This window comes from Citrus clementina, unplaced genomic scaffold, assembly GCF_000493195.1.
Source record: "Citrus clementina cultivar Clemenules unplaced genomic scaffold, Citrus_clementina_v1.0 scaffold_9, whole genome shotgun sequence".
In the NCBI taxonomy this organism is placed as follows: domain Eukaryota; kingdom Viridiplantae; phylum Streptophyta; class Magnoliopsida; order Sapindales; family Rutaceae; genus Citrus; species Citrus x clementina.
In genome coordinates, this window is record NW_006261964.1 from 5,818,870 (window position 1) to 5,833,575 (window position 14,706).

Consider the following 14,706-nt stretch of genomic DNA (forward strand, 5'->3'; position numbering starts at 1 on the left):
TGCAATTAGTTGATGGTCTATGGCAAGTTCCACCTGATAGCCCAAGAACAAGGGCTGCAAATCTAAATAGAAACAAAAGGAAGAAATGTGCAGTGCAGCATGTGCCGAAAAACACTAGGCACGCGGCGGCAATGCACAAAAATAGTCATCCAATGCTGCAACTCTTTGGTAGATTATGTGATATGTACTTGCCTCCATCCGGTTGGATTCCATATTAGATTGATGATGATCTATTTAAGCTAGAAGGTATTGTAGCCCATGTTGGGAAAATGAAGTGTGATGCGATGATGACGATGCAAGTGATAAGAGTTAATGATATTGAAGTATATATTGCATAAGAGATTTTTGTTTTTCTTTCCACTTTAATTAATTTATATGATGTTGCAATACTTGTCTAATGACAAGTTTTGGTATTTTGCGTCCATTATTTTAGGTTGCTATATGACTCGATTATCCCAAATAAAAAAGGAGCAAGACCATTTGGATTCATATGTCCAGGTTTTGTGTCACCCTATCCTGAACAAATACCAAACATTTCCCGTCCTAGTAGAGCATAAGGTGTGTGCAAGCGCTTGCAAAAAGCTTGTAAATGATAATTCTTGTTCATGCCATACAATCCCAGGTCTAGAAATTTCAAATTGTAATCAAGTGTTCTAATCATTATTTATTCATTTAATCTTGTCTTTCATAACTATTGTTTTGTTTTCTTTGCTTTTTTCTATTTTGGCTTCCATTAGGTTTTGGTTGTGATTGATGTGGCAAAAAAAAGAAGTGTTTTATTTAGATAATAAGGGGTACGATGCTCATGATCCTAATTTAGAACAGTTGATTAAATCGTATGTATTCATTTTCATCTCATAATCCTAATATTCTCGCTTTTTTTAATATATTTTCGATACTTTATTCAAACAGCGCTATGACACTATTCTCAGCTGAAGATTGTAAGCAAAGATGGAATTATGGCTCTAAGATGAGATTTGTGAAGGTAAACAAATTATCTTAACTCAAATTCTGTGTATATATCACTTTAAGCCTAAAATAAAATATATTTATAATTATTTTTTTGGTTTATAACTGTGAATAGACCCCTCAACAACCGGGAAGCATGGAATGTGGCTATTATGTCTTGAGGTTTATGAAGGACATTATAGCAGACCTTAGTTTGCTAATGAATGATGTGAGTCAGTGATAAATAAAATCCTAGGATTGATTTATACCATACACACTACATTGTTAGAGAAACTTATTTTGTTAATAGTTTTATGTTCTTAATTATTACTTTGTTTTGTTAAATTTCTTTTATCTTTATTTAGGCGTGACTAATTCATGTTTATAGAATCAAAATAACTAATAAATTTTACAAATTTATTTTTTAACGAAGTTTAAATTTGAAACTCTTCAAAATTATGTAGCCAATTTTAGTATTTTTAATATTGAGTTGAGGCGCTATCACAAATTCAAACAAATTATGAATTGATTTAAAATAACTTTTCAAAATTTTCCAAAGCCAGCTAGGGTCCGTGGCCCAGCGGGTCCTATACTGGCTCCGCCACTGCAATTATTCATATTAATTGTCAAGAAAACAGAGAGTTCTCTGTAACACACGGAATGCACGAAAATAAAGCGCTTGCATGGAAGCAAAATTTGTTCTTTAAAACAAAAATCAGTGAGACCATGCGTACCACTATTTTTTAATTTTAAATAGTGCTATATATTTTAAATTTTTTATTTTAAAAAATTATCTCAAATATTGTGACATTCATCAATTGATTAGTAAGATAATATCATTAATTCATATGGATCTTATAAAGAATTATTATTCACTCAATTAATGGCATACTATTTGCAATAAAATTTATTTGTCGTAATAAAAAAATTATAATATTTATCGTTACTCTTTAAATTTCTCTCCATAGTAAAGTGGCGGTTGCCAGTGCCACCAAAGAAGAGTCATTATCAATTTCATTTTAACCTTTTAAGGGCTGCATGTGACAAAAAGGATGATTTAATTGATTGTGCAAAACTGCAAATTACTTCATTATTTAAATTTTTAAAACCTTTTTTCGAGTAAAACATACTCTAACTTATGCAAAATCGCTGCAATTGCCTGCTTGCACTTCATAACTGCTGTTTAATAAAACGTGTTGCCTAAAATCTAGGTGACTAATAAGCAACTTTTGAGTATTGTTACAGCGAGGAACTCCATATTTCACAACAACTACAAGGTTAACTATAACCTTAATGTTCTGGACATGGCTGCAGGTTTTGGATGAGCTGGTTATTATTACTTATTAATTACATTCTATGTCATCTTGATGAAAAGAGTCTGCTTCTATGTTTTCTTGATTCCGATTGACACAGCTGATGAAGATGGTGGGAATGGATCGTAGAACGGTTTGAAATCGGATAAGGAAGCTTTTAAAAAGGCTCCACATTGTTGCAAACCAGGGAGATAACATTATAAGACATAAATAGGTCACCAAGAAAAGTAATGGAGCCAAAATGATGGCGGCAACTATTAATATTGCCAAGAGAATGGAGATTTGTCCTCCACTCCGCAAGAAAATGGGACGGCTTGCGTTGAGAGGGAGTCTTATGGGTGTGAAGAGGAAAAGAAGTAAAAGCAGCACAACAAGAATCAAGATTGGGAATGGCATTTTTAGAATTGAGTATAAAATAACCTTCTGCATTATATATTGGAGGTCCCAAGAGTTGGCAGTTTGAGATTTAAGGAACCCAACAAAGATTATAAGATTTAGCAGAGGTGGAAATAGAAACCTCAAATCAAAAGAAAAATCTATAATGGTTTCGATGTAATGAGACTGCTTTGTTGTGGTAAATAAATAGATCAGCTGAGAAGACTACTTGAAGAAGCCAATCATCATGTATTCGGTTTACGTCCTCAAGAAAGTTACAGGAAAATTCTTCCGTTGACGTTAATGAGACCAATTTTGCGGTGCCTAAAGTATTTTAAAACATTAAAAAAACATAAAAACAGTGGTTAAAGTGATTGAGTCTTTCCATATGTAAATATCTCTACAATTAAAGCATAAATTTAGTTGTTTTTTCACGATATACCATATGCATGTATAAATACCTTACATATTATTCAATAAAATTAATCCAGTGAATATAATTAAAAATCACGAGTTGTAACACCAAGAGTTGCCGACTTGATATTTAAGGAACGGAAAAAAGATTATAAGATTTAGTACAGGTGGAAATATAAACCTCAAATCAAAAGAAAAATCCATAATGATCTAGACGTAATGGGAACTGCTTTGCTTGTGGTAAATAAATAGATCAGCAGCGAAGAGTACTTGAAGAAGCCAATCATCATGTATTCGGTTTACGTCCTCAAGAAAGTTACACGAAAATACTTCTTTTGACGTTAATGAGACGAATTTGACGATGGCTAAAGTAATTAAAATTATCAAAAAAAAATAAAAACGGTGGCTAAAATTGCGAACTTTCTTTAGTTTTGGGGAGAAAAAAATTATAAATATGAAATGAAAATTAATAACTTTTAGTAAATTTGACTTTTAAGTAATAATTTTGATAAAAATAATAAAAATATTATAGGGTTTTTAATTTTATAAGTGATGGATCAAATCAACTTAAATTTTAAGTGCAGCTCATATTTACTAAACACTTTAATATTGTAATTATTAAATTATAGCTGTTTAATCTCAATACTAAATAAATAAAGGACGAAAAATTTTAATAAATTTTCAAATAATAAATCCACTACGGATCCAGCCACAATCACACTCATTTCAGTTTATATGTTTCACCTGCACACATCAAGTGAAACACTGCTTGATGCATGATTAGCACAAACTCATCACACGCAAGTCAAATTCGTATAAATTATAAAATTATATATGTGATTTTGGAAGCCACACCGACAAGTGGAGGGTGAAATTATTCATCTGTAAATAGGCCTTGATACCATGTAAATTGTTCATACATATGAATGAAAAAGACATTACTTCTCCGGATAATTTCTCTTAGGCCGCTTTATTTTAGTTAAAAATATAATAATAAATACAAAGTCACAAATAATTATATAAAAATTTGTGTGATAAGACATAATTACTTGATAAAAATATAAAAATAAAAATCTGGTATGTTTTAAGTAGGGATGGCAATAGGGATGGCAATTTGACCCAACCCTAATTTCGGCCCGACTGATCCGACCTTAATTTTTCGGGCTTTCACCCGAATATTCGGGCTTAAGTTGACCTGACCCGACCCTATTTAAAAATAAATAAATAAAATGATTGTGGTTCTTGTGGAATTGAATCGTGTGTGGAATAAATGGTTGTAGAATTGAATCATGTGTTTTAAATTTAATTGCATTGTGCGTTTTTAATGTTGGATTGTGGAATTGAATTGTAAAAAATTATTCCTACTAATTTGGTTGTTTTGTGAATTGTTTTGTAATTAATTATATTGTATATTTTGCATATTGTGTTGTGACTTATTTGAAGTTAGAAAAATCGTTTCTTTTATTTTACATTCATGGTATTGTAACTAGAAAAAGAACAAAAATAGTAAAATAACATAAATGAAATTAAGATGTAGTCATAAAATTAGAAGATATTGACAAAATAGTGCAAAAACAAATTTATGGTCGGGTTGGGCGACTTGACTATGGCCCGAATTGAGTCAAGTTGAAGCACAAATGATAGGGCTTTTTTTAGGGTCAGGCTTTTAATTTCATTGATCAGGTCGGGATTTCTAGTTGGCAATGGAACAAATGGATTGCCATTTCTAGTTGGCAATAGGATGGGATTTCTCAATCCCAATCTTGTTTCATATATGCTAGTGGGATAAAAAAATGTCTCGTTCTTGTCTCTCTTTCTATTTTTTTTGAGACAAAAATTTGACCTAGTCCCATCCCATTAAATATCTTGTCTCATCTCATTATCTTGAACAGTCTCAAAAGTAAATAAATAAATTTTGACTTTTTTTTAAGGATCATCATAATCCAATATAGAAAAAATCTTGAATAAATACAAGGTAGAATAATAAAATAATAATTTTATTTTGACTACATGCATGTTCAAATACAATTTTATGTTGACATTTTTTAATTGTCTATTTGCTTCTATTGCATATTCTTATTAAGACTTATACTTCAAAAGCTATATATTTGGACAATAACCAACTTCACTTTCTAATTATATCACTTGTGTTATTTAATTTTAGCATTTAAATTTCAACTTTGAACGTTACTTAAGTTAAAATTATAAAATAATTAAAAATATAGAATAATTTTAAAATTATATTATTAATGAGATATATAAGATAGGACAAGATTTTATAGTTAGTCCTCCTCCCATCCCACAAATAAAAACATGACTTATTTTTTGTCCTTATCCCATCCTATTTTAATTTGCGGTGTAAAAATATGTCCAATCCCATCTCAAATCAGGCGAGATCCCTCAAGATCCTATCTCAATGAAAAAAATTGTCATCCTTAGTTTCAAGAATGCTTGCAACTGTTGTTTAATTGCTTCTTTTCCACACGCTTTTGAATTATACAAATGTAATAATATAATAGAAGTAGGTAGAATTTTTTTAGCAATGCCTACTAATTGCTCTATTTCGCCATGGTGATAGTAGCCACAGTCACCACCTACGTCAAACAACTATCAATCGAATGATGGGATCGCTTTGTCTTCGTCAATGGCAGATGGCAAATGAATCGATGCATAACTGATATTCATAATATTCATCTAAGTGTGGGGCTATTTGCACTCTAAAATTTACTTTGAACACTCACATTTTAATAATTTTTTATATTACTAATTTAACCTTAATATAATTTACTATTAAGGACAATTTAATAAAACACAATTTGATAAATTTTTATCCAATAAATAGTCATATTTTTTCTACTATAATCCACACCAACAATGAAAAGTTAAGACAAGATCTCCACAACATCTCAGTGTCATTGGAGGTAACGGCTCCTAAACAACTAAATAGTTGTCTATTTGTTGGATTAAGTAAGGTCATATTGTGACCAACAGGGAATTGCTGCCACGCCCAGTAGATCGCAAAGGGAAAACAAGCAAAAGGGTCCACTTTGAGAGGAATGTGATTAGGGAAGTTGCCGGCTTTGCATCCTATGAGAAAAGGATCGATGCGCTTCTTAAAGTCGGCAAGGATAAGAGGGCACTGAAGCTTGCAAAGAGAAAGCTCTGCACTTATGAGAGGGCAAAGATGAAGCATGGGGAGATGTCTAATGTACTCTGCAGGATGAGGGCCACTGGAGGTGGAAAGAAGAAGAAGTGATGCATTACTTTGCTACGTGTCATGTTCACCTGAACTTGGGTTATTAAATTAGCAGAGTTTGTTTTAGCCTACGTTGCTTGCTTCTTTTTTTTTTTCAATTCGAAATTGTCATGAGAGGAAAATAAAAGTTAATAAAAAAAAGAAAAAAATTAGATATTTTGTTTGTGACGATGAATACTTTATTGGGTATAAAGAGGTGATAAGGTAATTAAAGAAATGGGTAATGAGGACAATATTGGAATTTGAAAGAGTGGTCCGAGTAAAAATTAATATTTTAAAATTATTACATGAGTGTACAAAGTAAATGAGTGTTCAAAGTAGATTTTAGAGTGCAAATAGTCCTACCCTTCATCTAATTGGATTAGATAATATTCATCTAACATTTTTTTCATTAGATCTTGAAATAGATATTTTAAGATTATATTAAGATGAATATGAACAGGTATGAATTATTTTTACTTAATTGATATCTATTTAATTAAATTTAAGTTAAAAAGTTTTGATTTTATAAAATAAAAAATGTGATAAATAAATAAATTTAAAAAATACCAAAAATAAATAAATAGTAAATTGTCCTCAACTAAAATATTTATTATCAAATATACCCTCACAACTAAATTATAGAAAAATATTTTAATTTTAAAAAATTTCACCACTACCGCCAACGACAAAACTTCATCCAATGTTGACACCTTTGACATAGATAAATCAGAAATTTCATGATCTATTCAACTGTGGCAGCGATCAACAACAATCACAATGAACAAAGGTACACAAGCCGCAAAGTGTGACGAACATGTGGTGGCTACCGCTCTTCGTGAGGCACCTGCGTCTCCTCATTTGCTATTTTCCACATCCCACACCACCTTTAGAAGGATCATGGAATAGTAGATCCGTTGGTACTGGCTGTTCTGACTCTGGGTATTTTTTGTCATCAGCGCCTACAGAGGCAATGATGAAATTGTGAGGCAAACCAAAACTGTTGTTAATTGAATTTTAATTTATTTATTTTTACCTATTACTATTGCGTAGATTGTAAAATTTAAGTCCGACCACTTTTTCCGTGATTGACAATAGTGCCGCCGGCATCAAAATGGCAACACATATTTTTATTATTATTATATTTTTATACAAAACAATTTTACTTAGTTTTTAAAATTAATGATTTTAGGAAATACAAATAAAAATGAACAAGAATTTCTTAATGTAATACATCATCAATTAACTTTAACTATATTGATTTGTTGTATTATTTTTGAATTTAGAAATATAAATTTAATGTACATAGACATCCATAGATATCCACATTCATATGGATAAAATTTATAACTATATCCAATATCTAAAACTGAATATAAATATAAGCATATCCATCATAGATAGTTATGAATTTACATATAAATTGGTAATATATATGTCCAGCTGGATATTTGCCATCCATTGGCACCGCACATTGACATGATTGACTAGTAACTTCCGTCGTATCTAGTTATTTTTTATTATTCTATTATGGATTTGGCTGTTAGTTTTGGATGTGAAATTAGGAGAAAGCTTATAATTCCACTGATATTTTTATACGGAGAGGTTTTAATGAAGTTGTCCAATAAAAACGTACCATATGAAACAAATGTTAGGGAAAAATCAGGTTTTTAAAATTTTATAAAACTTTTTAAGAACCGCTCTCATATAATATATAGGAATACGTAATCCATAAATCGTACCTTGAAAATCTGAATTGGCTTTTTCCGCTGAAGTGATTTAGGATCCTAGATCACGATCTGCCACCACCACTCCTGTTAGATCACGATCCGCCACCACCACTCCTGTTAGATCACGATCCGTCACCACCACGCTTGTTAGATCACGAACTGTCACCAATGATCTTTCAGGTTATGACTCAGGTTCGATTTGCACTTGACGTGTGGGCACTTTTATCACTACCAAAGCAACTAGCACGAGAAAATTTTTCTCGCAACAATAGAGAGAAAAATCTTTTTCTCTGATCTGTATAAAGTGGCTACCCCCTTTTCTTTAGAGAAAATAAGCCTTTTATATCACCTTTTAGTGAAAACCCTCAGCTCCAAATAATCAAACGTAAAACCCACGTTATTTGCTTTTTCAATAGGGGACCCACCTTGTAAAATAACATAAGGCCCCTTACACAAAAGCTAATTAAATGGAGCCTCCCACTAAATGATATATTTAGGCTTTTGACCCAAATAGCTAGTTATCTTACTTATTAGTCCAGTAGTGGTGCAGTCAAATAAATGAGCTAACCCGGGGATTATTTGGGAACATACAATAGTGGCTACAATAATTAGGCCTGTAATTAAACTAGCCCAATTATTTAATTCCAAATCTACTCCACTAAAAGATTGGAACTGACTTCCATAATTGTATGCTCGAATAATAATTCGTCCCAAGCCACATTGATTTCTTTACTGCACAATCCTTTATACCACATCGTTAATTAAATTAATATCTCAACTGTCCAATCAATTTAATAACATCTTATTCCTTGATCCTTACTGATTTTCTCTAATGATCATTTTCAGCATACTAAATATGTTGACACACTCTAGCCAGAGAATTCTATGATCAAGTGCCGAAAACCTATCAAGAGATGTGTTGTACAAATTCTATATTGTTAATCCATAACTCCAATACTCATAATTGCTCCCACCAAGATACCGGGTAATCTTGACCACAAGGATGTGTCGTGCCCATTGGTAACTCAAATAGAATAACAATTACAATCATGAAATCATAATTAACTTAAGATTAAGATTACAGTAAAATCAACGCCTATGAGATTTAATAAGTCTGACAGTTATTACAAAGTTAATTAAATCTCATATATGATCCTGTTCAATGTAGTCGTACTACATCAATAAATTCATACATGATTAAGACAAATCATTCAATGAATTTATTACAGTCTATACCTAAATAAAGTGCCTAACTTTATTTATCAACTGCGAACTAAATTTATTTAATCATAAGATAACTTGTATTTATGTCTTCTGTGAATCCACATGGTGATCACTTAAATACATATAATATGATTAAATGGACTTTAATACAAATATTAATGCAATTGAGATATTTGAATAAAATACCTCATTTATTTTATTAATCAGAAAAATTGTTTATTACAATTAAATAAACACATATGCTTTTAAAGAGCATATTTTCCCAACAATTTCCCACTAGCTCTCAAAGCATATTTGACATCTCACGCATGCCCATGGATTCTAAGTGCAAGTTAAAAGGTTTCCCAGATATGGCCTTAGTAAAAGGATTTGCCAAGTTTTGCTGTGACGCAATCTGAGGAACCTCCACATCACCTCTCTGCACTATATCCCTTATAAGATGATACTTCCTCTTAATATGTTTTTGTTTCTTGTTGTTCCTTAGTTCCTTAGATTAAGCTACCGCACCACTATTATCGAAAAATAGTTTCAAGGGTGCAGTTTGTTGTGCAAATTTTAATGTACTCGCAAGCGCACGAATCTATTGTAGTATAGATCTATGGTGACGAGTGTCGATCCCACGAGGAGGTGGATTTTAATTGTGTAGAATTAATTTTGTAAATGGGTTGTTGGATTTATGGTGGAAATGATTTGGTATATGCTAAAACTTAAATTAAAATGGCGAGAATAAATTCTAAAATTGGAATTGCAATGGCGAGAATAAATTGAAGATAATTCTATTGAAATGACGTACTTGGGTATCTGGATCCGTATCAACATGCATCATGGGCTAAATATTCCTTATTAATGCCAATTAAATCATGAGGGGGGAATCCACACCTCATGAACCACGCTCTAATCAATATGGTGCTAAGGGCTTATCGTGCCAAATAATAATAACCTTGTACTAGAGGGCCGGTGTAACCAAGGCGGTACTAGACAAGATTAGTATTATTTGTCGACGAGAAGTCAAAACATCCACAAAAACTAGAGGGGAAGAGAAAATAAATTTACCAAATTAAGCCCATGACACATGTTGAGACTTCACCTTCAACCCAAGCTTGAAAGAAAATTAGCCACTCATAATTGAACTAGGGGCAAAATGGAAATTTATTAAAATACGAAGAAAATACAAGATGGAGAGGGAATTACAGAAAATGGATCCCAAAAATGGATTCAGAGATATCAAATTAGGGGGGGAGGCCCCCTTTTTATAGCTACATGGAGTAAATCATGGCCATCGGATTAAAAACAGTTTGGACGCTCAGGATTGCGCCACGTCATCAGTCAACAGTCCACGGTTTGACCACGCGGATGAACAGTAACACGGTTTGACCCGACTTTGAACAGTAACGCGGTTTGACCCGGATGAACAGTAACGCGGTTTGGTTGAAACTAATCCTGTGTGATGCATGCACCGTACGCGAGATTTTTCGTCCACTGATATACTGCCACGTCACCATCAACAGTACATAAGAATTTTAGCACAACAGGATTGTGACACCTCATCAGTCAATGCCACGTCATCAATCCGTCTATGTGAACAGTAACGTATACAGTACTGTGTACGTGAATAGTACCGTACATGTGAATGTGTCATTTTTCCTTTTATGGTCCTCCTAAGGTTTTCGACCGTCCTGAGTTCAAAAGTGATGTCCGTTTTGCCGTCTGATCTCTCCTTTATTTTGAAATGACTATAATGCCCCTAGAATACATAAATTACTTAATTAAAATAAAACACACGTAATTAAATCATAAGAATGTTAAATACATAAAAGTAAGGGTTGTTAGTAAGACTTGAAATGTAAAATGACGGTTTTCTCCTTTATAAATATGCATTTTCTAACACTCAACACACCCCCCAACCAGCTTATTGCTAGTCCCTAGCAAATAAAGCGAAAACAAAATTCAAATTCGAAATGATTTTTTTTTTTTTTTTTTTTTAGAAACACTCTTGTTTATTCAATCAGATTAATGATAGCAATCAAATAAAAAGTATAAGCATTATCTCTAGTCTAAAGCAACATCACACCCACATCAACCATCCACATGAATTAGCCCAGTAGACTTTTTTATAGCTACTTTCAAGAATGACATGTCAAACCCCAAAATCTCACTGGAAGTAGTGACACTCTCACAAAGAAATTAAAACTCAATAAACATAGTCACTCCAATCAATGGTAATTGAGAGAGAAAATAATAAAGAAATGATATCACATGCTCTCACCAAGATGAAATAAATATGCCCTCAGCTTAGAAATAATATGATCTCAAGTCAAATAAAATGTTAGTTAACCCACTTTATTTATGTCTTTTTTTTTTTTTTTTTTTAAGCATCACTACATCTTTTTAGCCCATATAACTAGCTTCTACTTCAAACTATAGTTCCCTAAAATCAAGAAGGACTTTTATTAGGACGTAACGTAGGCTAGGGATATGGCTAACAAAGAAAGGAAATAAGGAAAACAAAGTATATGTTTGAGAAAAATGCAGAGAATTTTTTTTTTTTTTTTTGAAGTTGCAAGGTGTATTTCACCTATTGTTGTTATTTTTATTCTTTTTAAACAACAATTTTTTTTTTTTAGCTTTTATTTGTCATAACTTCACTGAACAACATAATTATTTACATTTTCTCAAACATAAATAGGTGATGGAACTTATAAGACATCGGGTAATACTCCAAATCGGAGTGGGTTAAGATGATAAGTTGACAAAGAAAAGGTTTTTTTTTTTTTTTTTTTTTTAAAGGTTCAAAAAGGGTAACTATGGATATTTAATAAAAGGGATGGCTAGAAAGGCTCAAACGGATCAAAGATGGCCTTTCCATCGTCTTTTAGGGCTCTAAATAATTATCCATATCTACTAGTTAGATGAGCCTCCCAATGTAGCAACACACATTTTTTTTTTTTTTTACCATTTTTTTTTAAAGGGCTAACTCAAAAGAAATGTAGAGATCGTGTATAAAATAATAAACTGCTAAGCTGTATAGAGAATGGGCAAAAGGGTTACTCTCCAAGAAAATGATAGGCTCAACAACTCACTTGGCACTTATTTATGACATGTTCATTCCTTCAAGCAACTCATATTTGTCTCCGACATCAACATGTAAAGTAGCAAACATAGCGTAACATCACTTAAGACCAAAGATAATACAAATAATAAAATTTGAAATTAATCATGTCATCCAATGTTAAAACAAATAACACAATTTTTTTTTTTTAACAACATTCTACCCCCCAACCTATTCTAAACATGAAAGAAAAATATGCATGCAGAAATGTGAAAATGATGTAGAAAAATTTATTAGAAAAAGAAATTTTTTTTTTTTTTTAACTAAGAAGATGCGTTTCTAGAGGCACGACACTCCATATTCAGCCATCTTCGACTCAAAAATTGGAAAATATATATTTATAAAGGAGAAAGAGGAAGAAAACAATTTTTTTTTTTTAAAACGATGAAGATGCGTTTCTAGAGTAACTACACTCCATATTCAGCCATCTTCAACACAAAACGTTAGCAACAGTTAGTTTCTACAACAAAAAAAATAGTAAAAACTTAACCAAGATTCCACAATTGTCGACTATTCCCTCCCCCCAACCAGAACGAAACATTGTCCTCAATGTTTTAAAGGAAAGAAGTAGAGTTTAGAAGACATTACCTGGGTGGTGCAACACAGAAGAAAATATTTACAGGCGGAGAGTTAAATCTAATTTGTACTTCTTACTGCGGCTACTGTTACCATCATTATTTGGTCGCTCCAACACAAAGGTCCAGGGGTCTGGCTCCGGTTTATAAGCTTGTAACATATCAAGTAGCTCATTAGCAGTGTGAGCACAAATAAAAAGTTTTTTCACATTAGAAGGAATGAAGTAGTTTTTTATTGCATGGTTAAGAAATGCGATAAAGCCATCATAAAAGTTATTGACATTTAACAAACCGATGGGTTTCTGGTGGATGTGCAGATGGGCCCAAGATGCTAGTGTCATAAGTGCCTCTAGTGTTGCAAGATCTCCTGGAAGGAAAATAAAAGCATCAGCATAATTAAGCATTTCAGTTATTCTTTCTTGCATACCTGAGACGACTAACTCTTCTCCAGTTGATGAGTCAGACGAACTGCCCAATGGTTTTAGGACTCTTGGGATGATGCCTAACACTTGACTTCCTCTGATAAAAGCTGCTTCTGAGACCATTTTTGATAACCCTCGATTACCTCCTCCATACACCAAGTGTAATTTTCTCGCTGCTATGCTTCGACCAAGATCTATGGCTGCCTCAACGAACTCTTTATGTTTGCCATAGGTAAATCCAGAAAGCACACAAATGTTCTTGAATTGTCTATTGGGAGTAGCTGCCATTGGAATATTTCTCAAAAACAATTTGTGAGTGTTTGACAAAAGAAATCACATTTAAGAGTCTTGGTGATAGTGGGTCATGGTTGTGTATGAGGTAATATGTTAGTGTCAAATAACGCGTAAAGCACGTGGCTCGCAAGTCAAAAAGAAAACAGTAAAAAGGAAAAAGCAAACAGTAATAAAATTATTAAAGACAATAATGCAAACAATAAGACAATAGTGAAATAAAATAACAATAAAGTAAAAGGATATTTACAGGTAGTTGCGACTGTGGCTCACATCTTCCTCTGGTTTTACGTCCAGAAACGGCTTGAACGCCCTCTATGGGTCGAGGATAGGCTTCCTATCCAGTTTTCTTTTAAACAGGCAAACAGGGTCGTTTATAGTCAGATTCCCGAGACTATATCGTGCATGCTCTTTCTGGAATAATGGCCATAACTGGAGAATCGCTCCTTGCACATATCCACTGGGATGCGTTTCAAGAGATAAAAGGATATCATCCAATGACTCCTTATTCAAGCCATCCCTAATGAATTGAATCTTATCTTCTCTGTTATCAGACATCATTCCTAAAGAACATGGGTTTCTATCGCAAATCATTCTGGCACACTTGTGACAAGCAACAGAAATTCTTCGAGCTCGTCGTTTTCTTGCATAATTTCCTTTACCACAACCAGGCATGTATGCAATAAATTTAGGAGGTAACTCACCTGCTAATCGAACTTTAGCCTCGATTAACCAACGGATGTCAGCAGGTATGTTATTCTTCATGAGTAATCGCATGCGTTCGGACCGAGCTTTATAGATCGTAAGGAGGGCATTCTGAGGAAGTGAAGGGAATCGCTTGTGAAGCTTCGCTAGAATCTCGTTTCTGTCCATACTTTCGCCTCAGAATGTCAGTTATTGTGGGAAACTGAAGTAACCGACTTGATTGTCACGGAGTACCGTTATCCGCCACTTCACCGGGGTAACAAACTAAAGCACACAAACAGAAAAACAAATCAAAACACACAAAGAAAATTAAAATCGTCCTCTTATTGAATTTACCTCAAGCTCCAACTGGATGTCGTAAACAC

General features: G+C 32.9%; 2 pseudogenes; one reads left to right on the forward strand and one right to left on the reverse strand.

Moving 5' to 3' along the window:
• The window catches only part of LOC112098836, a 94,502-nt pseudogene that overhangs the window by 21,119 nt on the left and 58,677 nt on the right, over nt 1-14,706 (reverse strand).
• On the forward strand, nt 917-6,306 carry LOC18032285 (annotated as a pseudogene).